At 39.3% G+C, this 26,369-nt stretch overlaps 1 long non-coding RNA gene across 1 annotated transcript; it reads right to left on the minus strand.

Annotated features, from left to right (window-relative positions):
* Window positions 1–943: 943 nt before the first annotated feature.
* LOC134472657 (uncharacterized) lies at window positions 944–24,801 on the minus strand. The gene is made up of 3 exons (XR_010042560.1): window positions 24,409–24,801; window positions 4,860–5,025; window positions 944–1,489 (listed from the first exon to the last, which is right to left on the minus strand). It is a non-coding gene; the product is annotated as an uncharacterized LOC134472657 (long non-coding RNA).
* Window positions 24,802–26,369: the final 1,568 nt, after the last annotated feature.

The raw sequence follows: 26,369 nt of genomic DNA on the forward strand, positions 1-26,369 counted from the left end.
TCATGTTCCATGTGGGGAGCTGGTAGTTGACACATCCTAATTCTTGTTTTCTTTTTTTTAACCCTTTCCAACCTGCACTTTCCCCTCTCTTCATTTCTTAATCCTCTTCCCATGTGAGATTATTTTTCTCCTTATTATCTATCTTTCAGTAAATGAAAAATATGCAGTAGCAATAATTTAATTAAACACTCTTTTGCGGGGTACTGGGGTTTGAACTCGTGACCTCATACTTTCTGGGCAGGCACACGTGTCACTGAGCTAAACCCCCAGCCCCAACTAGATACTCTTATTTGGGTCTTACGGTTTTTATCTAATTGTGCTCTAGCACATTGTCAATGCAAATCTTAAAGTGACTCTATTGTCAGGAAACCTAAAAGACAGCTTCAGGTTTTTTCCCCTTCTACTCTACTTTTCTCCTGTGTCCCCACCTCCATTTCAATGTAATTTTTCCCAAAGCATTTTTGTGAATCTTTGTCAGTACAGAGGAAGGTTCAGCCCATGGCAGGAGGATAAGAAAAAAATAAAGAAAACAAAACAAACCAGGGGTTGCACATTAAGCGTTAACAACTGTTTTGCCTGCTGATAAAATGTGGCATTGCACTAACTTAGTCTTTTATAAGTCATCTGCCATCCATTCTATACTCCAAGTTATCCTGGAATCCCACCTAATCCCTCCGTAAGGTTGAGATATTTTGCTTAGATATGAGGGCCTTGCTCTATTCAACTTGTCAAAGAAGGATTTGTTAAACGAAGGCCTCATCATTCTGTGGTAGAACCCAGGATACAGCTGGGCACTTCCCTGTATGCCCTGTAAGTCAGAGATTTTTTAGCTTGCCTCAGTGGTCCTCAGTATCCCTTGGCATGGAGACAACAAAAGTTTGACAAACTAATCTCCAACTTCTAAGGCTTTGCAAAGCTCTTTGCAAATAATCTTCTTTCCTGTTTTTAATGCATCATAACCCTGATTATAATTATCAATAATGCTTACTTTATGTTTAATGGGGCTAACATGTATGATGGCACTTTATCTGAGGAGACATAAAAGCAGGATAAGAAATCATTATCAAGAATGCAAAGCAAATCTGAAAAATCAGCAAAGTTTAAAATGAAATGTTCCTACTTTGATTTCACATGCTGCTTGCCTGATGACACTGCAACATATGATTATAACTAAATCTAACGGCACTGGAGCATTGGGAGAGTCACTTTTTCAACTCCTTGTGTGCTACTGCAAGGCTTGGAGTGATTCCTCTGCAAGTGCCTGGACGCCTCTGTAGCCAAGGAAACTCATGCTTCTTGCAGTGTCATAGGCGCTTGCAGTGTTTGCCTGTCCAGCATTCATTATCTTCTCTTTCAGTAGCAGAAACGGGTTCTATTTAAGGAGTTCTCTTTGTGGAAAGGAGGCCTCCGCCCTCCCCAGGGGGTTGTCACGTGACCCAAGCCTGGCCAATCAGATGTTCTCTCTGAGAATCGGAACCTGGAGCGCAGCCTGTGAGATAAAAATGGAGGTTACAGCGGTTCTGGTCCTGATCCTTTAGCCATTTCAAAATTTTCCACGAAATTCCCTTACCTCTCCTCACTTACTTTGTTAACTCACATCTGTTTCTCCAGCAAAGCTCCACGTTGATTGACCTCCCTGTGCTGTCTCTGATTCTAGAAGTGACAGATGGCGCGCACTCCCAAACCCTTCTTCCCAGGAGAGGGTACTTTTATACCCTCTTAAAGCTAAAACTACAGTGTTGGCTTGGAACAGCCTGTCCTAGAAAACATAGAGTTGCTTCTCTGACAACTTGGTGACATTTGGTTTTAAGTCACTGAAGAGCCTGCCCCACGGTGCCCCCATTTGTTTCAGTTTTACTGGTGGCATGATTTTTTCAGTGTGCCCGGAAAGGTAGCCCACCTCCTAGGGTCACACTGCCTGTGCTCAGAGCCTGGCTTTGTGACTTAACTAAACCTCAGTTTCTGTATCCGAGTAATCTAGGAATTTAAATAAAATAATGCACATACAGTGCTTAACATACTGTGTTCTCCTAAAAATAAGACACCTGGAAACAACCACAGGTTGTTACCATGGTGATGCCCAGTGCCGTGCAGATTATACTTCACTATTTTCTTGCTTACTGGCTACTCTGTAATGGCCAGGAATGGCAAGGTGATGTGAGGTGTCATTTCTGATCTCTAGTTCTCAAGGATGATTATTTTCGAGGTAGATCTTGTTTTTGGGGAAACATGGTAGTGCCTGGTACTTATCAGATCCTCAACTACATTAGCTTATTGTGAGGATATGCTCAAAATACTCTTCTCTGGACTTCTTTTTATTTGGTCTGTATGGCATTTCTTTGGGATAATAGAATCAAGTAAATGCGATGTTCTCAGATTAGAAGATGCCATGTTATGCAATGCAACATCAACTGGACATGTATTTAGTGTAATTTAGCAAGTAGACTCACTTTCAAAGTGAGTCTGCGTTTCTTTAAGCGACACTCTGTATGTTTATTGTCTATTATATTCTTTTTCTCTCTGAACATCATCCATTTTGATTCTTCTTTCTTCTTCATATCTTTATTGTCAGATCTTGCAACTGAACAGCAGCACTGTTTCAATAAATGGTCCTTGAGGTCCAGCTGCATACATAAAGATGAATCAGAACTCTTTCTGTCCTTGTGCTGGCCTTTGACTCCTCTGTGGTTGTTTTCCCTGACATCTGCATCTCTGAAAGTCTTACCTCCATGGCTGAAAGAACTTCCTAATTGATCTTTCACCTGTCATCCCACTTCCTCGCAGCCCACACATTTCTCTGCGAGATTAATCATCCTAAAATTCATCCCTGACCTTATATTTCTGCAGACTCCTCATTAGTTATGGAACAAAGCCAACAGTCTTTCCTTCTGATATATGGGATCCTCTACAATATGGTGTCTGTCACCTTTTCTGTTCTCCTCCCCACTGCACCCCCACTGCCTTGCCTGTTATCTGCTCCTCTCTATGGGCTTCAGCCTTTGATCATTTGCAATCCCCTTTTCACCCATTTTGCAGGGCCAGGAATAAAAACTACTTGCCAAATAATTTTTCCTGATTTTCTAAAGTACATTAAAGCTCTCCTTCCTGTCAGGCCCTAAAACCCATTAGAACTCTGCTTCAGGTTTATAGGATTCTGCTCTATAATTCACTGCTCTGTCATTTCACTGACAGAAGGTAAGACAGGAAGGACTTCCTGACAGGAAGACAGGAGACTCAGCAATGTACTTCTAAGGAAGAATGGAGGGAATTTAGCCTCCTCTGGAAATTCTGAAGAAAGAGAAATATCTTTCAGATACATCTTTATCTAAGATCTTGTCTGGGGTCAGTCAATGAACAGATAACCACTCAAAGGTCTAGTAAAATTCTAGTAAATTTCTAAGACGTCTAATTCCTTAGACAGCATAGGCAGCACATAGGAAGCCAGAACACTAGTACCAACTCTAATGAAGGAGATTCGGGGCCTATTTTTACTTTGCCAAAGGAAGCAGTAGCCATGAGAAACAACTAGAGGGTGGGGAGCTTGAATTTCTCTGTATTCTCTCAGAACTAAAGAAGTCATTTTTCTTCCACAATGATTTTGTCTACTTAATTCTCTGGTCTTTTACAACAAGCAAACAAAAATCTTGAATATATGAATTACTATCAGGAAATTATGAAAGAGGAGATAATGTGTTGCCAGCACTTTTCATATATATTATGTGTTTAACTTTCATATCAACCTAAAACACATTCTTTTTTGAATTTTTCCAAATGTCAGAATACAGTGTTAGAGAAGTGTAGTGGCTTTTTGAGGAATCCTCAGCAAGTATTGAAATGAGCACTTAAACTGTGTTCTGCTTTTGCTTCTTACCATCCAAAATTTCCCCTGCTCTTTCTTGTTATTTGTTCTCTCTCTCTTTTTTCTTTTATTCTGTCTCCCGTATGATCTGAGAATTGTTTCTCCTGCCTCAGCTTCCATCACTAACGTATCAATCTAAGGTCTATCCTTTATTTTCTTCCAACATAAGGGGACTTTAATCTTTCTTTCAAGTATGGGTTTTAAGCCATTTCAAAATGATCATGAGCTACATTATCAATGATATATCATGGTTTGAAGATTGTTACCCACCCTTGATTGTGGTTTTATTTCTCCTTTAGGTCTACAGTTTCGTTTTGTATATTTTGAAACTTATGTTAATAGACATACAAATTCAAGATTATCATGTCTTTCTAGTAAATTGACTTTTTTAACCATTATAAAATATTTCTCTTTATCTCTGATGAGAGTTCCTTATCTTGAACTCTACTTTGTCTGCTACTTAACTACATTAGCTTTCTTACTTTTAGAATTTGAATAATAATATCTTTTCTATCTTTTTTACTCAATATCTCTGGATCCTTACATATAAAATATGTCTCCAGTGAGCAGCATATAATTGAATTGTTGAGTCATTTTTTAAAGAAAATTAGAGTCTGGGCTGGGGCTGAGCATGTGTAGGACCCTGGGTTCAATCTCACACTAATCAAGTATGAGAGTTACCATGTTCTAATTAGAGTGTTTAGTTCACTAACATTTTTATTGTACATGTGATGTTTTGATATACTTATCCATTTATTAACATCTAATATGAGAGTTGATGTAGCTAGACATGTCTCTTATCTTGTAGTCTTATGGTTCTGGCCTTATCTTTTCAATCAGAATTGTATATGAATAGGGAGCTCCGAGATAAAATGTCTTTTTTTTTTTGGTACTGGGGACTGCAAATGCTTCTAATTTTACTTGATCATATTACACACTGTAATAATAGATGAAGTAAAAGACTCTTTCTGACATCGCTTGAGTGTTGCCAGGTACTTACCAGAAATATCTTTTGCCTTATGTATGAAAAGTAAGCATATGCCCAAAGTGGGTTTTTTTCTGAAAGTGTTCCCTCAAAGACATCTTCACACATAGATCTTTCTCTTGTTTTGGGCTGATGTAATAGGATCGAGCTCCAGATCACCAGGTGAAAGTGTACCAAATATCTGTAAGGTTAATGATGACATTTTTGTATTGTTTCCCGAGTAGGTAGCACCAACTATAACTAACAATGCATGAAGATATAAATTTAGCCATACCTTTACCAGGAGTGATATTATTATTTAATTAAAATTTATCTTATTTATAAATTTAACAATATCATAATTATTAGTATTATATTTAGTATGTCTCCAAGTTTTGGCATAGTAAATACTTCCACAGAAGTTATATATATTATATATATATATATATAATATATATATATATACATATATTATATTTATATATAATGTTTATATAATTATATATTTAAATATATAAAATTTAATATTTATTAAAGTTAAATAATATTTATTATTAAATTTATAATATTTATTATATATAATATTTATTATGCTGAGAATTTAAAGCATGTTTTTATGTAGGCAGAGTGAATTAAAAAGTGTGAACAGATCCAGGGAGAATTCCCTAGTTGGTACCTGAAGAATTGTCACTAAGTAGATCTCTCTATTTTTTCCTGTTTAAAACCTCTCACCAAATCTATATTTTGCCTCATTTGAAGTCTTCATCTCTAAAGATATCTGCACAGTGCAAATTTTGATGTACCTAAGAGACAGCTATGTGCTTAGAATAGTGTCCCCCTGGCCCCTGCCTGTGACATCAGGGAAATGAAAATCTTTGCTTAATTAGGTACCTTTGTAATAAGGAAACACAATAATTTTATGCAATTAAGTATGGGCACTTATTTCATTATAAACTGCAGTTCTTTGTGATGTAAGACTAAGAATTCATTTGTTTTCATATCAGTAGTTGGTATGCTGAGTTAATAGAAGTGAAATTTTAATACAGAATGAAATAGCAAATTAGGATACTTGGCTTCAGAGCATCTTTTGAATCAGATCACGTGGCCTTTGCCAGGTTGCATGAGTCTTAGCAGCTTGCTGCTCTGGAGTTTTCTGGACTGTAGGACTCTTTCTGGCTGAGGCAGGCCTCCTAAAAAATCACAATGGGACTTTAAATAAATGCTTTCATCTCTTAGGCTTGTCTCATAAAATTGATGTGGTTCTGAAATGTGTTTTCTCAAGGGGTATAATGCATATTTGCTTTCTGCTGGGTGGGCTGAGCCAATAATGATTGCAATCAATAAGAAAGTCTTTCATTAGTAGAGTTTTATGATAGTGGCTTTAAGGGTCTCCAGATATGAGATGAACTCAGTTAAGTTTTATTGGTGATTTGCCAGATATATTTCAAGAAATCTACTCAGAGATGTTCAGAATTCATTTTCACCTGTGACCACTGAAAACTTCCAAAGATCACAAGAGACCAAACCCATTTTTACCCTGACTGCCACCTAAGAATGCTGGTCTACACAGTCAGTCCTTACAGGGACGCTGGCTGGCAGAATGTTTAATACCAGCTCTGTTCCTCTTTTCTTAAACCTAGCTTTCCTCTAAACCTACAAGTAAAAAAAACCCATCTAGCCCCCTCAGCTCAGTGGTCTTGGTGTGTGGCAGAAACATTAAGAGGCAGAGCCTGATGGGAGATCTGTAGTCAGCCACAGTGAGGACAGGGGATGCCAGTTACTTGTCTTTCTTTTGCTTCCTGACCATGCAGCGAATGGGCTTCCCCTGCCACACTCTCCTGACGTGACACACTGTCTCAATACAGGACCAAAGGCAACAGGGCTAACCAACCATGCACGGACACTCCCCAAACTGTGAGTCAAAATAAGCCTTTTTTCTTTTAAAGTTGATTATCTTAGGTATTTTGCTACAATAATGAAACATACACACACACACACACACTCAGCCCAGCCAGCTGCCCATATACATGGAAGCAGAAAATCCTCCAGTTTTGATGGTATCCTAAATTTCTGCCCTCTTCATAGTTTTAAGAAATTGTAAATATATATAAACTACTATAAAAGATGTAACAGTGCTTTAAATCTATTATTTCACTTATATTTTACAACAATATTTGAGAATAAGTCCTCCTCTTCTTTTTCCTCCTCTCCCTTCTTTATGGTACTTGGGATTGAACTCAGGGCCTTTGCACTGAGCTACATCCCCAGCCCTTTATACATTTTAAAATTTCTAGACAGGGTCACATAAATTGCTAAGTTGTCCAAGCTGGGTTTAAACTTGCCATCCTCCTACCTCAGTTTCCCAGAACTAGGATTACAGGCATGTGCCACCATACCTGGGTAAATGTTTTTTTTTTCAGAGAAGGAAACTGAGACTCAACAAAGTTAGCACAACTTGCCCAAAGTTACACCACTAGTCGTGGTAGACGAGGGTTACTGAACTCAGGACATAAATAGCTTCAGGGAAAATAAAATAACTTCAGGACCCCTAATCTTGTCAGATATACTTGGCTACTAGAGAACCAAACACTTGGCTTCACTTTGACTGTCCCAGCGAACAGGTAAACAGTCCATACCCACAGATGCTCAAATCAGATGTAAACACAGTTTCTAATTGTAAAACGCAAAAAGTGTATAGAACTATAGAATCACTAATATATGATGTGATTTTTCTGTCATTTGAAGGTTAACAAAAGTTTCTAAGAAGCCCAAGTGTCTCCCCGCAGTCCTGTAGACCTTTTAGCAGTTTCTTTGTACCAAGCTGAGGACTCAGGCCCATGCTGCTTCCTTCCCTAGTCAGGGCTAATTTATTCATTAGGCACAGGAGACACAGAGCCCAAGGCCCTCCCCCCAAATGATTTAATTCTTTTAAAATTGGAAGAAAAATTAAATTTAATATAGTCTAGATGATGTTCATTCTTATGCCAACTCAATCATAAAATATAATACAATTTTTTTAAATTAATGGAAGAAGAAACAAAGAAGGTTAAAGTGCCTGGGGCCCCTGAAAGTCACAATGTGTCCCTGACTTGAGCTCCATGTAGCTGGGGCCACTGATGTGCCCCAGTGAGGCCTGCACTCAGATTAGCATCCATTCTCTGCGGGCTTGGAACTCGGTCAAGATTCTGTGACTCTGGCCAGGGTGTCCAGTACTAGCCAGTCCACGCTGACTTGTGGGCTCTTATATTTACACCAAGACTTCTCGTCCAAGCTGTTTGCATCCCAGCTGTCTGCAGCAATTTTAATCCCAGTCTTTACCTGACCAGCTCTCGATCAGTTTTAGGATCTTAGCTTAAATCTCACTTTGCTAAGAAAGTCTTCTTATAAACCATTCACAGTCCAGACTTGGTATCTGTGGTGTGTTCTCAAGTATTCTGAGTCACTATTCTGTTTTCAGTTGTGTGATGCTTGTTAGTAATTTGATAAATACTTGACTGAAGGAATAATGAATTGATTTGTCATAGCCAATCAAGTCCTATAGCCACTGGTCCAGGACAAGCTCAGTATCACCATCCTCCATATACACCCTCTGCTTTTTCTGGCCATGTGATAGGGTTTTGCTTTGACTCTGCAGTCTTCTCTGGCTTGATTTGGTACCCTGAATAGCACCCCAGATTCCCTAAGTTTGTCTCCCAACGCTGCCCCAGGCTATCTCCTAGTCACCTCCACCTGAACCAGGCAATCATATTTGAAGGCTTTTGCCCAATTTACTGCTGTGTTACATGGTCAGACTTTGGTGCTTGAGTGTTCGATTCCCATTCGAAGTCCCCCATTGTGAGTTCTGCTTCAGGATGAGCATGCAGCTGTGGGGGCTCCTGGGGGCTTTGGTCCTGCTTGGCCTCAGATCTGCTTCTCTTTGGCTTTGTAGACTTTATGCTGTTGCCTATCCCAGGATAAAACAGAAATTATAGAAAGTTCCAGCAAAAATGAGAGAAGTTTATATATGAATCTATTGTCAACCATTGACACCCAATGATTTTCTTTTCTGAATTCCTATAATTTAGATGATGTTGAAAAAAGAGGAGAGACATGATCAATGTATCATTTTCCATTCCATTCATTTCTCTCTTCTTCGCATACCCACAGCTATGGTTGAATGTCTGTGTCCTCTTCAAAACTCATGTTGAAACTTAATCTTAAGTGCAACAGTTTTAAAAGGTGGGGACTTTAGGTGGTTCTTAAATCAATGGTGGAGCCCTCAGAAATAAGATTAGTGATTTTATGAAAGAGAGGGAGGGCTGGAGTTGAGACAATTAGCTAGGCCTTTTTTTTTTTTTTTTTGTCTTTTCTTTCCTGCCCTGTTATCTTTTCTGTAGAGTGAGGACAGTGATTCCCTGGCTTCAAAGGGAACAACTTCCAAAGCACTTTCTTGTAAGTAGAAGCTAGACCCTCACTAGACACCAAATTTGCCAGCACCTTGACCTTGGAGTTCCCAGCTCCCAGAACTGTTCTTTATAAATTGCTTGGTCTCAGGTGTTTTGTTACAGCAACATGACCAGGCTAAGATACCCATTTTTAAAGCTTTATGTTTACATCAGTGGCCCAAAGTATACGATGCTGTTGATAGAGGCACCACAGTAAGAGGGAACAAGAGGAAAATAGTATCACTATAGAGGACCACAGGTCTGAATTAGGTAAAAGAACATGGAAACCACACTAAAGTAAATACGTACAACAAAGCCGAGACAGACTAGGATGTGGCAGAGTTACTTTCTTAATGTGTATATCATCATCTAAAATCCACAATTCATTCTTGGCTTTGACTGTTTTACCTATCCTGTTTACTTGAGTTCCTGATCATATGCTCAATTTCTTGAGGAGTTTTGCTTCACTTTTGCCATGTTATTATGGGTTGTGTGCTACATATCAAGTCACTGTAGATTGTGAGTTGTGGTTTGGCTCCTGCCAATCTCTTTGTTGTGATTGTGCCCTTCTGTCACCCAGGAGAGTTGTTGCTTCTCAATCTTTTGCCCAGATCATGGATCCACTGCTCACATAAATCCCTGATACTATACCCACTCACCTGAGAAAGTCGGTGCTGTCAAGGATACAACAGAGGGGGGACTTTATTCTGAATGGAAACTTGACCAATAGTTCCTTTAAACTATCTAGATTTCCTCCAAGTTCTTTTTCGCATCTGCTGTGGGAACTAGCTGAGACCAGAAACATAAAATATAACTGATTTTAAAATATGTTAAAGGAAATAAGATCCAACTACTTAGTGTGCAACCCAACCATCCCAAATACTAAAACTTTATGTTCACCCATAATATTTCTCTCAGGAGCAAAACATGTGAGTGTAATAGCACAGCAGCAGGGATTCACCATAGAATAAAGTTATCACTTGATTGCCAAAGAGGAGAATTTTAAAAGTCCTCTATTCCTCGTGGCCCTCTCAGTAACCAAAGTTTCACGACAACGTGCCCCCACCCCACCCCCAGGGGATGCAAGTTGTCTGTGCTCAGCCCATAGATGAGTCCGACAACCAAAGCAAACAGAAACTCATCTTGGTTCAAGCTTTTTGTTTTTGTTTTTTCCTTTTGAAAGGACACACATGTCAATGGCAAAGGAGAGCAACAGCTGAAGAGGAAATGGAGATTTGGAGGTGAGGAATAGACAGCCTAGGTGGTTATGCTCATGTGATCCAAGCAGGTGCAAAGTAGCTCACTAAATATGCCGTCCTGGATGGCAGGCTCCATGTCCAACCTGCAGATGGGAGATCTCCAGTATTATCATAATGTTAGTTATTTATTCATAAACAAAATGTATTTGCCAGAAATAAATTTTTGGATTTTCTTTATGAAGTGGATGCTGACAGAAGATTTATCTCTAAAGCGCTATCCCCTACACACACACACACACACACACACACACACACACATACAATAGAGGTTTTTTTTTTTTGCTTCTTAAATTTTTGAAAACATCAAAAGCCTTGAGATTGGAATCATCTCTCCCTGAAGTCTCAGATTATCTTTCTCTATTCCTCTGTAAATAACATTCCAAACTATGATCAGCTTTAGAACTCTTTTCCCTTCAAAACTTGCTTACAATGATAGAAAATTATTTTTCTTTTTTATTGATTTTATTGGTATGCTTTAGATATACACAGTGAGCACAGAAAATTATTTTTCATTTATAACATTTTATCTGCAAGCAACTTTAAACACTATCTCTTACAGACTGTATTTAGAAGTATTTAAAATTAACTTAATCTGGATCCCTGCATAACTTATACTGTTATATCATGACTAATCTTAGTTAAATCTGATTTGCTTGATTGCTGCTTGTTATTGACAGATTTTATTCAAAACTGTTAGGTTGATAGTATCAAGTCAGAGAGTATAGACAACTATACTGAAAATGACAATGATTCATTATGATACTCATTCTGATTTGATTACTATCTGTTTTTGTAGTTCTACACTATCTACAAAGTTTTATTTCTATTAATTCTGATATGTACTGATATATTCAATTATACTTTATCTGATGATATAGCCAATTCTATTGATGATAACAAGAGACAACACAGCAACCATGGTAGAACTCCTTGTACAGCAATTTTATATGTCTTTTTAGTTTTAGGTGTCTATAGGAATATGTGTTTTTTTTTCTGTCCTGCTTTGTTCTGTTTTTCCCTCTAATATAGAAAAGATAGAAATACATGTTAAGACTCGTGAACCTATAAACAGTTTACGAGAACTGATCTTATGACACATGATGAAATGAACAAATGCTTTGAAGGAAAAAAAGGGGCACTGCAGTACCCAGTGCTGATTCCGGAGTGTTATGATGTGAAATCCAGCAATACTAGTAATCTTGGTCAGAGCGATTTTAGTCTGCTTTAGTTTATTTAATCTCAACATAAAGGAAGATATGGATAAATGCGTACATGATTAAGTGTATAGGATTGATAGCCATATGACTGTTTTTATTAGATAGTTGAACAGAACTTTTTGCAGTCTCCCTGTTTGAATTCCCATTTATATGTTCCACTTTTGTATCTTGAACAATTATTTGTAAGAGGACAATATGTAAACATCAACAAATATTTTATTAGTTTATTTTTTTCTTTGAAAGTATGTACTATTTCTACCCATTTTGTGTTTGTTTTGTCTTTCTTTAAATAAAATTTAAAAATAGAAGTATTTGAAAATAGGCACCCACAAGGAAAATAAGTGTAAATCTAAAAGTTTGCATAATTAATGTTGTATATCATTTTCTAGACTGCATATTCCTTCAAGGCAAGGAGAGCATCATATTTATGAAAAAATGTTTCTCTATTATATATCCTCAGAATCTGAAGTACCAGGAGTCCATGATAAAGATATATGTAACTTTTCTTAGACCTTATAATCAGATAGAGAGAGAAAACAGAGACAAAGACAGAGGCAGAGATAAAGACAGAGAGAGACATCGAAAGAGACAAAAAGAGAAGCAAAGAAGAGAGAAAAGAAAAATCCCATAAGCAATAGAACATAATGACTTCTTAATAAAAGTCTCTCGTGTCTATCTGTGTTCTCTGAATGATTTTGGGTTTTTTTATCACTAGTTTTATGGAATTTGATTACCGTATGACTTAGTGAAGTTTCTTTATGGTAACCTCAATATTCTGAATTAATTCAAAATGTTTACCTTTCATGATCTTTTTGGGGGGGTACCAGGGGTTGAATTTATGACCTTGTGTTTGCCAGGCAGATGGTTATTCCACTGAGTTAAGTCCCCGGCCCTCTTTTATGGTCATTTTGACTTTGAGGAAGAGATATAACTTGCATTTGCAGGATCCAGTGAGTAAGGTAGATGAGGACACAGCATAATGTTTTTACAAGTCTTCATTTCCATTGGAGGGCACTTGGGTAGTGACATTCAAGATTTTTTTATATATATAATACCTCATAAACAGTCAAGAGAGAACTTTCATAACTGCTTCAGAAAGTGGCAAGAATGATGGGATCGGTGTATTCAAAGTATATCAAAGTAGGGGGATTAGTTTGAGGAAGATTAATGACAAAGTGTCTTTTACTGTAATAAACTTCATTCAAACATTCATCACATTTTTCTATCATACTTGATATTCTGTTTTCAAAGTTTATTTATTAAAACTAAGAAATTAGTATTGGCTGAGTTCTATTTAAATAAATTATAGATTTTATTCAGATTTCCTGGTTTATAGCTTTTAAAATAGTCTTTTTGCAGTTTCTTGAACATACATGATACAGTTGTATAGTAACTGTTTTTGGTAACCTTGTCTGCCAATTCTATAAATGGTGTAATTTCTGGGTCTGTTTCAGTTGGCTGATTTTTCTCCTCATTCTCTGCTTATATGTATGCCTTGGTAGGGTTTCTGTCTCTCGGCACAGTGGATTGAATCCAGGTTGCTCTATCACTGAGCTCACCCCTTTTTTAATTTCAGGATGGCAGACAGGAGCTCCCTAAATTGCCCAGGTTGGACTGGAACTTACAGTCCTGCCTTAGCCACCCTCCCAAGTTGCCAGGGTTAGGATGTGCACCACTATACCCAGCTGTGCCGGGTGGTTTTTGGTTTTGTTTTTGGTACTGGGGATCAAACTCATGACCTTGCTCTTACCAGGTAAGCGCTTGAGCCACTTAGTTAAATCCTCTGCCCTTGGTTTTTGTTTAGGGTTAGGGTTAGGGTTTATGAGCTTTAGCTTCTTGGTCCCAGATACTTTTATATTTCTGTATATGTTCCTGACCTTTACTCCTAGATGCTGTTCAGTTGCTTCCAACCATCTAATCCTTTCCATTTATTTTTTAAGGAAAGACCAGAGCTTTAGTCTGGATTAAAGCTTTGGCTCCTCTACTGAGCCTGATTGGTCTAACTTGGACCACATGTTCTTGTCCTGATTTGGGAATGCAAGGGTGTCTTGGTTGACAATCTCATCACAGCTACTTATTGTGATGGGAAGGTAAGACCCTAAAAGGATACAGGATACTCTTTCCAAAAAAAGGAGATGACTCTGTGCAGCAAAAATAATGTATGTTTTCTGCTAGTAGTCATTTATGAAGGTGTTTAGTGGATCCTTTTAATATGGGAATTTTATTGGCTATAGCATGAACTTGTGAGTAAATGACTATTGATCCTTTTTTCACTTGTACACTGAGATATTTCTAATGACATGACCTACGAACGATTGCTTATTTCATCCTATTCTCAGGATGTATATATATATATATTCTTTTTTCTTGCTATACACACTTGGCCCTATTTTGAACTTTTAGAAATCCTCTTGTACACAACATACCTTAACACAAAGGTGGTTACAAGATAGAGCAAGCCTGGAGGCTTCCAATCTGGGAAACTGGCCAGGTTGGTGGGTCAGAAAGAGAACATCATATGAAGGTAAAAGGTTATGAGCGGGAAGGTTCAGAAAGGATAGCTGGAAAGGTGAGTGTGTGTGTGAGTGAGTGTGTGTGATTGTGTGTGTGTGTGTGTGTATGCACAAGTGAATCCAGAGGGTATGATTAAGTCTAGGCTTAGAGTTTAGCTGTGTTTGGTAGCAGGACTGGTAGACTAACGCAGCACATAGGCAGAACTAGTTACTGAGAACCCAAATATCATCCACCTGAGCCTACAGGAGCAAGCGGAAACTTAAGCTAAGAACTACACAGAATACAGGGCCCAGGACATAGGAAGACATACAGCACGGTGACTGCTTGTGTGCTTTGGACCTGGACCATTTGTTTCTCAATAGCTGGTGATTAAACATTGATTTTCTGTGAATTCCAAACTTTTCTAGTGTCTGATTTTTCATTTATTCATTTATTGGGACACCTATCAGAGTCCTCTTAAATACAACAAAATATATAATTGTATGCTGAATCAGGCTTTATTTTATTCTTATCTATATGCAGGAGTATGTCTAAGATTTAAGAAGGATTTATGAAATAAAAACAGCAAGATTATGGATTATCTTAGCCTTTTGTTCTGTGAAACTCTGAGAAAGGAAAAACCATATTTCTATTTTTCATTGATTTAACTCACATAACACTGAGATTCTGTGGGAATACATGTTGAAAACACCTGAAGTAGATGGCGCTTTCTTTTCCTTAAAAAAAAACAAACACCTGTTTATTGGACTGTAACGTAGTATGTTTATACTTATGTCATTAATAGGTAATATATACCCATGATGCACCTCTCGCAGTGTATGGATCCTCATGCCACACAAAGCCCTTATTAGGAAGAGCTCATTGCCAGTTGTGAGGACTGTGGTTACTGGAAGCCCTTTGCTGGTAATGACTTCAGATCCATGTCAGCTGCTGAGCCAAGGACGCTTCTCAAGGTGGCCCTCACTAATGAGTAAGCAAGAGTTTTTTCCCAGAGCCCAGTCATTTTTGCCCACCCAGAACCCTTCCAGCAAGCGGTCTCTGCTGTGCAGCTCCCAGAGTGCTGCTGGAGGCTTTGCCAGCTCGGTGCAATGGTCAGCTGCTCTTGCCTATTGCTGTCCAATGGAGTTCGCTCTCCTAATGCACCACACGCTTGCTCCTGACCCAACCAACCTGAGTGTGTGCACATGCCAACAGGAGGCTGGGTGTGCTTTTTTGAGCACCTTCAGAACAGGAAAGAAACTTTATGCACAGTTCTTCTGTGCTGCTCTGGACCCATGCCTGACCCTGACACCATGCATTAGTTTTCCCTGTTACTGTATTTGATATAAATAAACCTCAAAGATATCCTTATGTTGTGCTTCATTGACTTATGATTTTACACTTTTTAAAATTCCTTGAAAGTTGTGGTGTAACTTATCAAGTGAATGCGGGTAATATTTGCATGTTTTCACCTAGCACTTTGTCTCTCTGACTCTGTCTATGTCTGTGTGTCTGTCACATGCCATTCACACACATTATTAAAACACTATGAATCCTTTTTTTGTTTACAGTAGTGAAACTGAACCCAGAGCTACACCCTCATCTCCTTTTTAGTTTTTAAATGTTATTTTGAAAGAAGGTTTCAAACTTCCAATCCTGTTGCCTCAGCCTCCCAGAGTGCTGGGATTACAGGTGTGCACCATCACCTCCAGTTCATACTGAATCTTCCTCTGTTTAATTTCCAATGAGATGTAGCACATAGATGAAATAATGGTAAAATTACATAAGATGTTCAATACACTGAATAAGTGAAATTAACACCTGCTGCAATTGTCACCACTTCTATTTGTCTCCTGCTTATCAAGTTTTTCCAGATCTGAGTCATCAGGGATAGATCACCTTTTAAGATTATTACAGAAAACAGTGACTGGCTTCCAACAACTGCCAATGGATCATCGAAAGCTACACCTATGTTAAGTGGATCTTTCCTGCGTTTTAGTTTAATCAGTTCCCCAGCTCTGCCTTACAGAAATGAGTATTTTTCCCCCTCGATTCAAAAGACATTTCTTCACTTATTTACTGCCTCCTGGTTCAATAGCACCTAGCAAAACTCCTATTTCTTGAGCTGTTTGATATTCTGAGCTTTCACCCATTAAGTATCTATGTTTAAAGAATTTCCCTGTTTTGATTCTTTCTCTCCTGCTCAGTTTAGGAGTGGTCAGTGAAAAGAATAAAAAACAACTTAGAGACATTTCTCTTGAGTACAGGCATTGATGTATTTTTACAAAAACAGCTCCTTGGTGAGGAGGTGTCTTTCGTGGTCTTTTTATTTATAGCTCCATTGTCAATACGATTATTTGCAAACCATTTTGAGATGAGAATTCCCCATTCCTCCTAGCGGAGCAATCATACAACTGTGTTTCAAATTCTTGAAACCAGAAGTATTGGTTCAGTGTGGTCAGGTGTCTCTTCCTAGCCCCGAAAGAATTCACAAATAATCATGGTAGAAAGATTGATGACACCAGTGTTCTTGCACTCTAGAATATCAATTTTTTTCTTGAAGCAGAGACCTGGCAGTTTCACTGACCAGACAGAAATCACTTATTGGTTTGCTGGGGAAGAAGCACCACACTGTCCACTGAACAAGTCCTTAGTAAATTCGAATAGCATACATGAATGAATTGATACAAAAACTTTAGACTTTTTTTTGGTACACGAATTGAACTCAGGACTTTGTGCTTGCTGGGCAGGCGCTTGTGCCATTGAGTTATATCCCTGGTCCTGTTTGTGTATTTTTAAATCTAAATAGTGATGCTAAAAAGAGAAGGGTAAGTGATGTGCATTTTGCTCTAATAGTTCAAAAGGTTTCTGTTTTTATGACTGATATTTCGGAGTAGGGTCTTTCAGAAAGCACATTCTGGGTTAATCTGGGTAATTTCTTTGAATTCTGATCTGAGAATAATGAAATTTTATTGCCTGTAGCAGAGTTGTGGTTTAATTAAACATACTTAGAATATGACCCTATAGTGTTTTAGAACAGTAATCTTAAAGATAATCTAAGGTCAGTTAAGTAGGTATGGTGATGTACACCTATAATCTCAGCACTCTGGAGGCTGAGGCAGGAGAATCATGAATTTGAGGCCAGTCTACATAGGGAGATCTAGGTCAAACTAAGTACAGAGCAAGACCTTGTTTTTTTAAAAAAAAAGGTATCTGGGTATAATGGTACATGCTTTATATTTCCAGCCACTTGGGAGACTGAGGCAGGAAGATTATAGATTTTGGGCCAGCCTGGGCAATTTAGCAAGACCACGTTTCAAAATAAAATTACAAAGGGCTGAGGATGAGCACTTACTTAGCATGTACAACATCCTGCCTTCATTCCCTAGCACTGGACAAAAAGAAAAAAAGCTAAGACACAGCTCCCCTCAGCACATCTTTGAATATGGGAAACTGAGATACAGAAGTGGGAAGTGACTTTCCATGTCCCCCCGCTGACAGATCATGGCTCTTCAGTCTGTTGCAATTTTAGGGACTCTGGTTAGGCTGGGCCTCTGTTCTCCAGTGGTCATCAGTGTGTGAGGGTGACTTCATTTCTTTCAACATTTGAGGTGTTCTTTCCCAGTGGCTTTCTTTTCAATGTCTGTACATTCAAAAATTCATCCAACCAATGTGCACTGGAGGAACCAGATTTGGGGTCTCCTTTGAGGGGGCACAATCATGAGGGGGAGAGAATTTCAACACCCCAGAGAGGGTGTGAAGATAGTGACCCTCAACCCACAGAGAAAGAAGCTGGGTCGGAGGTGGGAAAGGAGCAGAGCCATCCATGGTGGGAGGGTGGCCATGCCCAACAGCACATCTATGGTCTAGAAGGAAAAGGATTTTTAGATTTGGCATGGAGTAAAACAAAAAGAAAACTACAGATATGCTGGGAAGATATATTACTGTGAATACACCATTTGATTGAAGGTTAGAAGACCCCACAAGTTCTGATGGAACAAACACTCAATGGGAAGTCTGCAAATCCAGGTTCCCTGTTGTTTGCTGTGAACAAGCTGTGTGACCTCAGCAAGCCACACAACCTCTCTTGGTCCCACGGTCTTCACTGTGAACTAAGAAGTGGGGAGTGACACTCCCAGCCCCTCTAGCACCTGAGAATTCCATGATTTTATGCAGCATAGTACACAAAGAAACATCCTGAACAACGTTCCTGAGTTCTATCCTACATGGATAAGACCTAAAGCTAAGTTATAGGAGCAGAGGTAATATGAACATCCCAGGGACAGCCTGTGCTTTGTAAGGAAAAGGACAGATATTTCTAATTTACTGTGTTTCAGGCATTACAATTAGGCATTCCCATAATTCCATAGACTGGGTATTACTCTTCTCAGCCTACAAATCAGGGAAATGAGGCCCCTACAGTTGGAGGATTTGCCCTCTGTCAAACATTGAAAATGATGCTGCTGGGATCTGAACCTGCATCTGTATGAAGCCAAAACCCAACTTCTTCCACTAAGCCATTTCAAAGAAAATTTCTGTTACAGAAAATCCTCACCCCACAGGAAAATACATTTTGACAACTTCCATGCAGGCAAAAGGTCTACAGAATTGTCTTCTCCACTGACCACCAAGCTCTTGAGTCACTCTTTTCTTCTGCCTTGACCTCCAGTTATTGTAGTCAGGATTTACAGGAGAATAAATTTAATACAGGACATACAATTTATAGGGTCATTTTATAATATTCATCCAAAGAGTCAAGGGCAAAAGAATGCAGATCTGTTCACACACTAGAGGCCCAAAGAATCCATCTGATGGCCTAGATTGCATGGCGATGTCCTCCATGCATCCAGCTGGAGACCTACAGCCCACAACAATGTCTCATGCAAGTCCATACCAAGGATCTGCACTGGGAAGGCCCAAAGGCCAATAGTGGAAGCTACATAGTCTGCATCAGCAGGATGAAGGATCTGTGCCAGCAGAATGAGGAATCTGCCCTGGAGTCAGGCAGTGACCATCAAGGTAAGGACCAGAGCTCCCCCAAAGAGAGTAATAGTCATCCTCAGTGACAGCGAGCACTTAAGGTCCTCTGATGATGAGAACCACTGAGTTCATATCAGGAAAGCTAGTGTGACAAGCTTCTCTAAGAGGATAAACAGTCCACCATCTTCCCCCCCAGTTCTGTTTATGCTGTTGGCAACAATCCTCAGGTGGGCCATCCATGCCCAGCACCACTGTGATTCAGTACAGAGGGGTGTTTCAAATTGACCATTAGTTAATCCACCACACCAGTGTAAGTTCTCCAAACCATCTCCATTTGCTGCTCTAAGAAGTTAAGCTCAAATTGATGAGTAGAAAAAAGAGAGCCAGGGGATAGGGATAATATAGCAGGTAAAGTTCTCTCTTTTTAAAATTAGTATATGTTTGCAGTACCTAATCCGTATATTCCTTATGGAAAGTTGGTGCATGTTTATGACACATATTAATTATTTTCTCATCTCTGCCCTTCCCTCTCCCTTTCCCTTTCCTCCATTTCTTGGTCCCCTTCCCTTTTACAAAAGATCTATCTCCCTATTTTTCCTTACGTTTCTTTGTTTTTAATTTTATTTTAAAGGGAATAAATCAGAGCAATAAAAAAGTGATAAGACACTAGAAAATCCACAATAGTTACTATATTGCCTATTGTTGTCCCCTAAATAGTTGCCTGACTTTGGGTTTGCAAAGTCAATCAAACTGTTCCTCCAAGTAATCTGGTTGCCCCCAGAATGTGGGGGACATTCTCCTCTCCCCAGCCTGTGCGCTGGCCGGCTCATATGTGAGGGCTTAGCTTCCTTTCTTGTTCTCCCAGATCCACTCTGACTGGCTCACAGGAGGGAGCTTAGCTTTCTTCTTTTTTATTTATTTATTATTTATTTATTTGGTCCTGGAATTGAATTCAGGACCTTGCACTTGCCAGGCAGGTACTGTGCCTCTGAGCTATATCCCCAGCTCTCTATTATCTTCATCTTGTACTTTGCTTATATTTTGGGTCTCTCATGTAAGTGAAACGCTCAATATTTAAGCTTGTGTGTCTGACTTCACTTAACACTTCGGTTTCAAAGTGACTCAAATTTATCTTTTTATGGCAGAGTAGTATTCCATTGCATATAAATAACACATTTTTAAAAAATCTGTTGATGAACCTATCATATTCTTTCAAGATTTAACTATTGTGAACTGTGCTGCTACAAACACGAGTATGCATGCATCACTGTAATACGATGTCTTTTTTATAGACTACTCTATCTAGCTGAATGTAATTGGCTTTGTAGTTATCCAGAGCCAGAATGTTCTGGAAGTTTCCTGGCACCCAGATGAGAAGCCACAATCTTGCCATTTCCTGCACTCTTGACAGGAAATAATCCTTGGAATACCCTTCTCACATCTCTTTTTTTCCTATTCTGTCCAAGCACCTCTTCTAGTCACAGATATTACTTGACAATTTGGCCTGTTAGCAGACCCTAATGGACTGCTAGTTTATAAAATTTGTTCAGTTGAAACAACAGTGCCCTACTCAAGCAAATTTAAGAAAATGGCACTGTAGGTAAGGATTAGGATAAGGATCTTCACAGGGTTCCAAGAACATAGCCCAAAAGGGCCAGACATCACAAAGTACAAAATGTAAAACATTTCTGGATCTATGGTGGCTCTATTGGCCCAAGCCTAGTGCTCCACCAGAGACCTGACCCAGCACTCAGAATATCTGCGCTTGTCTTTGATTGCAACTGGCTCCACACATTTATTCTTTTCTTCTGCTTTCTCCTTTCAATGAATTCATCGTGTTTTCTTTCTCACGGTCTTGGCTTAGTCACCATTTCAGCTCGGCGAGGTCACTCACAGTTCCCGATCCACCTCTGTCTCATAACACCGATGCTACCTCATGGTTTGTCTTTACGCATCCTTTACATTTCCAACCCTGAAAAGGGCATAGATCTCTCCACATTTCCCAAATAAAACCCCTAAGGAACTATCCCAGCTCATCTTTTACACAAACAATGTGTGACTACTATTGTTTTATCTGGAGCAGCTTTTCCCAAAGTGAAGCTTACTATCAATAGTTCCACCAATGCACAACTGAGATACTAATTCAAGTTAATCCACCCTAAACAAGTGTCTTAGGCAGATCTTCTCCAAGCCTTCAATATGGGAAAGCACAGCCACATGACCAAATGGGAGATCAGGCACACAGTGTTTGTCCCTCAGGGGAGCAGCTCCACTTGGCCATACCTGTTCCTTCAGCTGATGTTCTGCACTCTGAAAGCTGCACTCTCTGAACACCCAGGGAGCTCTCCTTCCTTTTTTGGTGGTGATGGGAGCTCATCAGGGAAGCAGGAAGAACAAGAGAGTTCTTGATGCCCCTACGGCGGTGCACAATCAATGTGGATGAGGAGTTAGCACATCTGCTCCTCCTGTGCTAGGAAACCAAAGCATGTTCTAAGATGCTTCTTAGAGTTTCCCAGTAGTGCTGGTCTTCACCTGTTAAGGCAGTGACTTCCTTGATAAAGCATCCAATTCTGGTTCTCTTCTCGTTTGCATGTCACTTCCCCACTCCCCTGTCGGTGCTTTCTGAGGCCATCTCCTAAATAAGTTGTTTGCATCGTTTTCTTTTTGTAGTACTGGGGATTGAACTCAGGACCTTTGCACTGCATCCTCTGCCCTTTTACATTTTGAGAAAGGGTCTTGCTAAGTCGCTAAGTTACCCAGGCTGAGCTCAAACTTGTGATCCTCCTGCCTCAGCTTCCCGGAGTGCTAGGATTACAAGTACCTTATGTGTCACCATGCCCAGCTACTATTTGCAATTTTTAAAAATGTGTGTATTGGCTTTTTTCAGATAGATAGATAGATACAGTACAAAATTAATAATATTTTAAATTTACAAAATATTGGATTTCATTGTGGCATTTTCATACATACATATAACATTCCCCCCCATTAGCCTCTCTTTCATTTTAATCCTTAGCTCAAACTCTGTTGTAGAGAAACCTGAATCAAGATGTTCCTTTTTTTTTTTTTTGGTGGGGAAGCACATCTATTAATACCTAATAAGCTCAAAGAAATACTGGCCTAAGGTCTGCAGGAGCTAGGAAAATGACCTTTATCTCAAAGTAATTGAATTTCTTGATATTTGTTGATCATAAATTTATAGCTCAAGCATTACTGATTCAAGATGTTCTTCACTGGAAGTATTATGACATGCACTAAGATATTTGGATCATAGATGTGTGACCATGCCATTTTTATTTTACTTCTTTGTTACTCTCTCCCTGAAATATGGTTTACATTGCACACTTTTATATCACTACATCTCACAAGGAAAACATGGCAGATCATTTTTTCAGTGTGACTGTAAATCCTGATTGTGTTTTGAGCCTTGCTCATCTCAGGCATCATTTTGGGGACTCTACAAACTACTGCAAACATTTTTGTGATCTTAACAGACGATACAGTTTGGCCTGGCAGTATTCTTCTCCATTGTAGGAGCAGAATTACAGTGTTTCCTTCAGACTACATTTATTATCCAAAGCTTTCAATTAATAGGCTCCTAATTACTTCATTATCTTGATCTCCAAACTTATATTCAAGTTCTTATTAAAATGCTAGATGATCCTATATTGGGTCTTTCAGGTACCTTCAGGTCTAGACAGAAGAGGATTCTCATTTTGGAAAAGAAAGTATACATTTTTTAAAAAACTGGAGCATCTCACAAATATAATAGTTTTTTTGCCATTTGATGTAAAATTTAACTGGCAATATAACTGATAATATAATTTTAAATGCCCTTCATCTGAGATACGTATCCAGCCTGTTCACTTGGTCGAATTTTCTGTTGGGAGATGTTTAGCTGCAGATAAAGGATAATCCCCACCCAACTGTCTCAAGCAATAGGAGAATTTTATTTTCTTACATATCACAGAGTCCTGAGGCATGGTGGCTGCAGGGTTGTCATTAGCAAGGACCCAGCTCTGTCATTAGTGGTGTGTGTGGGCTTCTTCCTGAGGTTAGCTCATCCCATGGTCATGAGATGATACTACCCATTCGAAAAGCGGGGAGTCTTCCCTGAAATACTTCTCTTTAAAACCAAAGTAAGCTTCCTGAGAAGACCTTTGGCATGCTTTCCCTTGAGTCTCATTGGACAGAAACTCACACTCTCTTTTCTAGACTCATCATTGGTCGAAAATGGCATGAACTTGGCTGGCTTGATCTAAACAGGCTTTCTCTATGAATCATACAGAGGGAGCGAAGACCTCAGACAAACTCAGGGTTCTTTCAGCAAGGAAAGGCAGAGTGGATAACTGGTGGCAGGCAGCCTCTCAGGTCTGCTGCCATTCCCCGTATTGTCTGTTTGGGATAGCCGTTCTCAAACCACTCTCTTCCATAATGTTCACAGGGTGAAGAGACAAATCAATAAAGGATAAGCAATGATGAACGAACATGCTATGACTAAAAATGGCTACTAAGAATCACGTGGTGTTCAAATTCCTAATATAAAGTTTGGTGTGGGAGAGAGAAGATTTGGAGATAGAAGACCTGACATCACGTGACAGGCTTGACCTGAGGTCATCAAACAGCTCTTGGAACTTTGGCTTCATGTCTGTATAAAATAGTGATGTTATCTACCTCAAAGTTATCTACCTCTACACAGCCTGGGCTGGCCTTGACTCATTGTGTAGCCCAAACTTGCAGCAATTCTCCTGTCTCAGCCTTCTAAGTGCTGGGATTATAGACGTGCACCACCACACCTGGACTTAGGATGATTTGCTATACATACACAGTGGAAAATAGCTAAATCAAGATAATTAACATACCCATTAACCTCGCATACTTATTTTGTGTGTGTGAGACACATAATCTACTCTCTTAGTAATTTTCCAGGATGCAATACTTGAAAAAGTGTTACCATGTTGGAGAGAGACATTTAAAGAGAGGAGTAAAAACGTGTCATTTATAGAAATGAAACAGTCACACCAGTCCCAGCTGTCCGGCTAGCAGAGCACTAAAGGAAAACAGCTGCAAGGATTCTAGCTAATGAATGCATGTTCAATGAAATAAAGCTGACTTATTAACAACCCAAGCAAAACCTAGGTTCTCAAAACACTTTTTTTTCCTTTTAAAGTTTCTAAGTTCAGGAGGCAGTTTAGATGTTCAAACCTCTTACCTGTCCTGTCCTGTCCTGTCCTGTCCTGTCCTGTCCTGTCCTGAAGGGAGCCAACTGAGGCAGGCGCACACTGACTTCCAGCAGTCAGTCTGCAGACTTAGCTCCTCACCCTTGCAGCTGGTCGGCTGCCTTCCTGAGCGAGGTTCTCACCCAGGCCCTTCGGCTCCCGAGAGCTTAGTCACCTCTACCAGTCCTGTGTCGCTAGTCCTCGCACACGTGTCCTATGCCTTCAAATGGCCGAGCAGGAAGACATTTTTTCCTAATTAACAAGCTAGGTGCTGTGATCTCAGTTTCTCTCCCGCACTCTCCTCTCAGTGCAGCCTGAATTATTCATCCTCAGCCTCCGGGCCAGGCTGCAGCTGCACTGTGTTGAAGAAGGCTGTTGACCTTGAGCACGAGCATTTGTATGTGTTATAGCATGGATGTCATTAAAATCTAACATTTACCTGCTGAGAACAACACTATACTATTTATGAAACCATATAATTTCAATAACGAAACTCAGCAAGCTTTTATTGCCCTCTCCACCTGTAATCACAGAACTGCTGACTCATCCCGGAGGCCTCTGCTGGCCAATGGGAGCCCTCACCAAGAACTTTGGCCCCTCTTGGTTTTTTCTGTAGAATTTCTGTGTAACCTTTGGGGGTCTTCTAGGGGGTAGAGAATAAGCACCTCACTTCGAAAGGTTCTAATTAATCAAATTAACACCAGGAAAACTTTCATGTTGCAGAATCCTCAGTGCCTCTGTGGGTAGAAAAGGCTATATTTTTAATACCACGATGATAAATTAAAATTCATGAATGTCTTTAAAATTTTTATAGGTATTTTAACAGTCAATTTCACTTTCTCTGAAGATATACTAAAAGAAGACTTCTTTGATGTTCTAAAATGATTCCTTATTTCCTTATCCTCTCTCTGGCTTATTTATTTTACTTTATGTTAACACACACACACACACACACAGATTTGCTTCTAACCTTTTTATCAGAAAGTTTAAGTAGTTTTGTAATTCCCTGAAGGGCCTTTAGAATAGTCAAGTATTTATACCACAATATGTCTTGATTACACACCCCCAAAAGGAGGGAGAACATAGACCTGGAAACTCACGAGGAGCTCACCTAATCCTGTTTTCTCTTTGGGGAATCCCTAACCCCCTGGGTCCTGGTAGGATGGAAGTCTGAGAAGAGCAGACGAAGCTGCTGGTCTGTGCCCCAGATATCACGGTACCCATTCCCCCAGCTTAGTGAGAGCCGGGAAAGGGCATGTGAACCGTCTCGCTCCCGATGGGAAGAGTATGCTCAGAAATGTTAAGACTGATAGTTAACAGGCACTTAATGCCATTCTTATCTGTAGAAGTATTACATCATTTAAAATTTTTTTTTACTAAGCTATTAGCTTCAACCATGCCCCAAAGCAGTTATTTCCATAGGTTAATGGTATATTATATAAAGAACAATTTCCCTTTTATTCTTGGTGAATTTGCCTTTTAATTTCATCTAGCAACCATTTTGTCTTACATGATAAAATGGTGTAGACTTAAATTAACTCTCCAAAGATTGATAAAAATCGATGTCTGTTCACTGCGCTTTGAACTATACTTCAACCTTATAAATGGAATTTGCTGTTTTCTTTTAAGAGGGAGGATCATAAAGAATATTTGATTATTTTGTAAAGACAGGCTTCCCTTAGTAAAAGAGATGGTATGCTAATGGAATGACATTTATAACCTAATCTTATTTAGATAAAGTAGGGGGGGACCCAGCAGACCCTCAACCAAGGAAGCAAATCTGGAAAACAAGGACAACACATAAGCCCCCCATTCCCACCTGTGTAGTGGGGCTTCGTCCCTGTGTGCGGGAGAACCCCAGCAAATCTGTTCAGCAAGAGGAGAAGGCTGGCAAACACATTTATTCATCATTTCAGGAAAAATGAAGACCGCCTTCTAAGACAACACCCTTTCC

Source organism: Cavia porcellus, unplaced genomic scaffold (assembly GCF_034190915.1).
Source record: "Cavia porcellus strain 051 isolate PalLab524CR breed Dunkin Hartley unplaced genomic scaffold, mCavPor4.1 scaffold_2, whole genome shotgun sequence".
In the NCBI taxonomy this organism is placed as follows: Eukaryota; Metazoa; Chordata; class Mammalia; order Rodentia; family Caviidae; genus Cavia; species Cavia porcellus.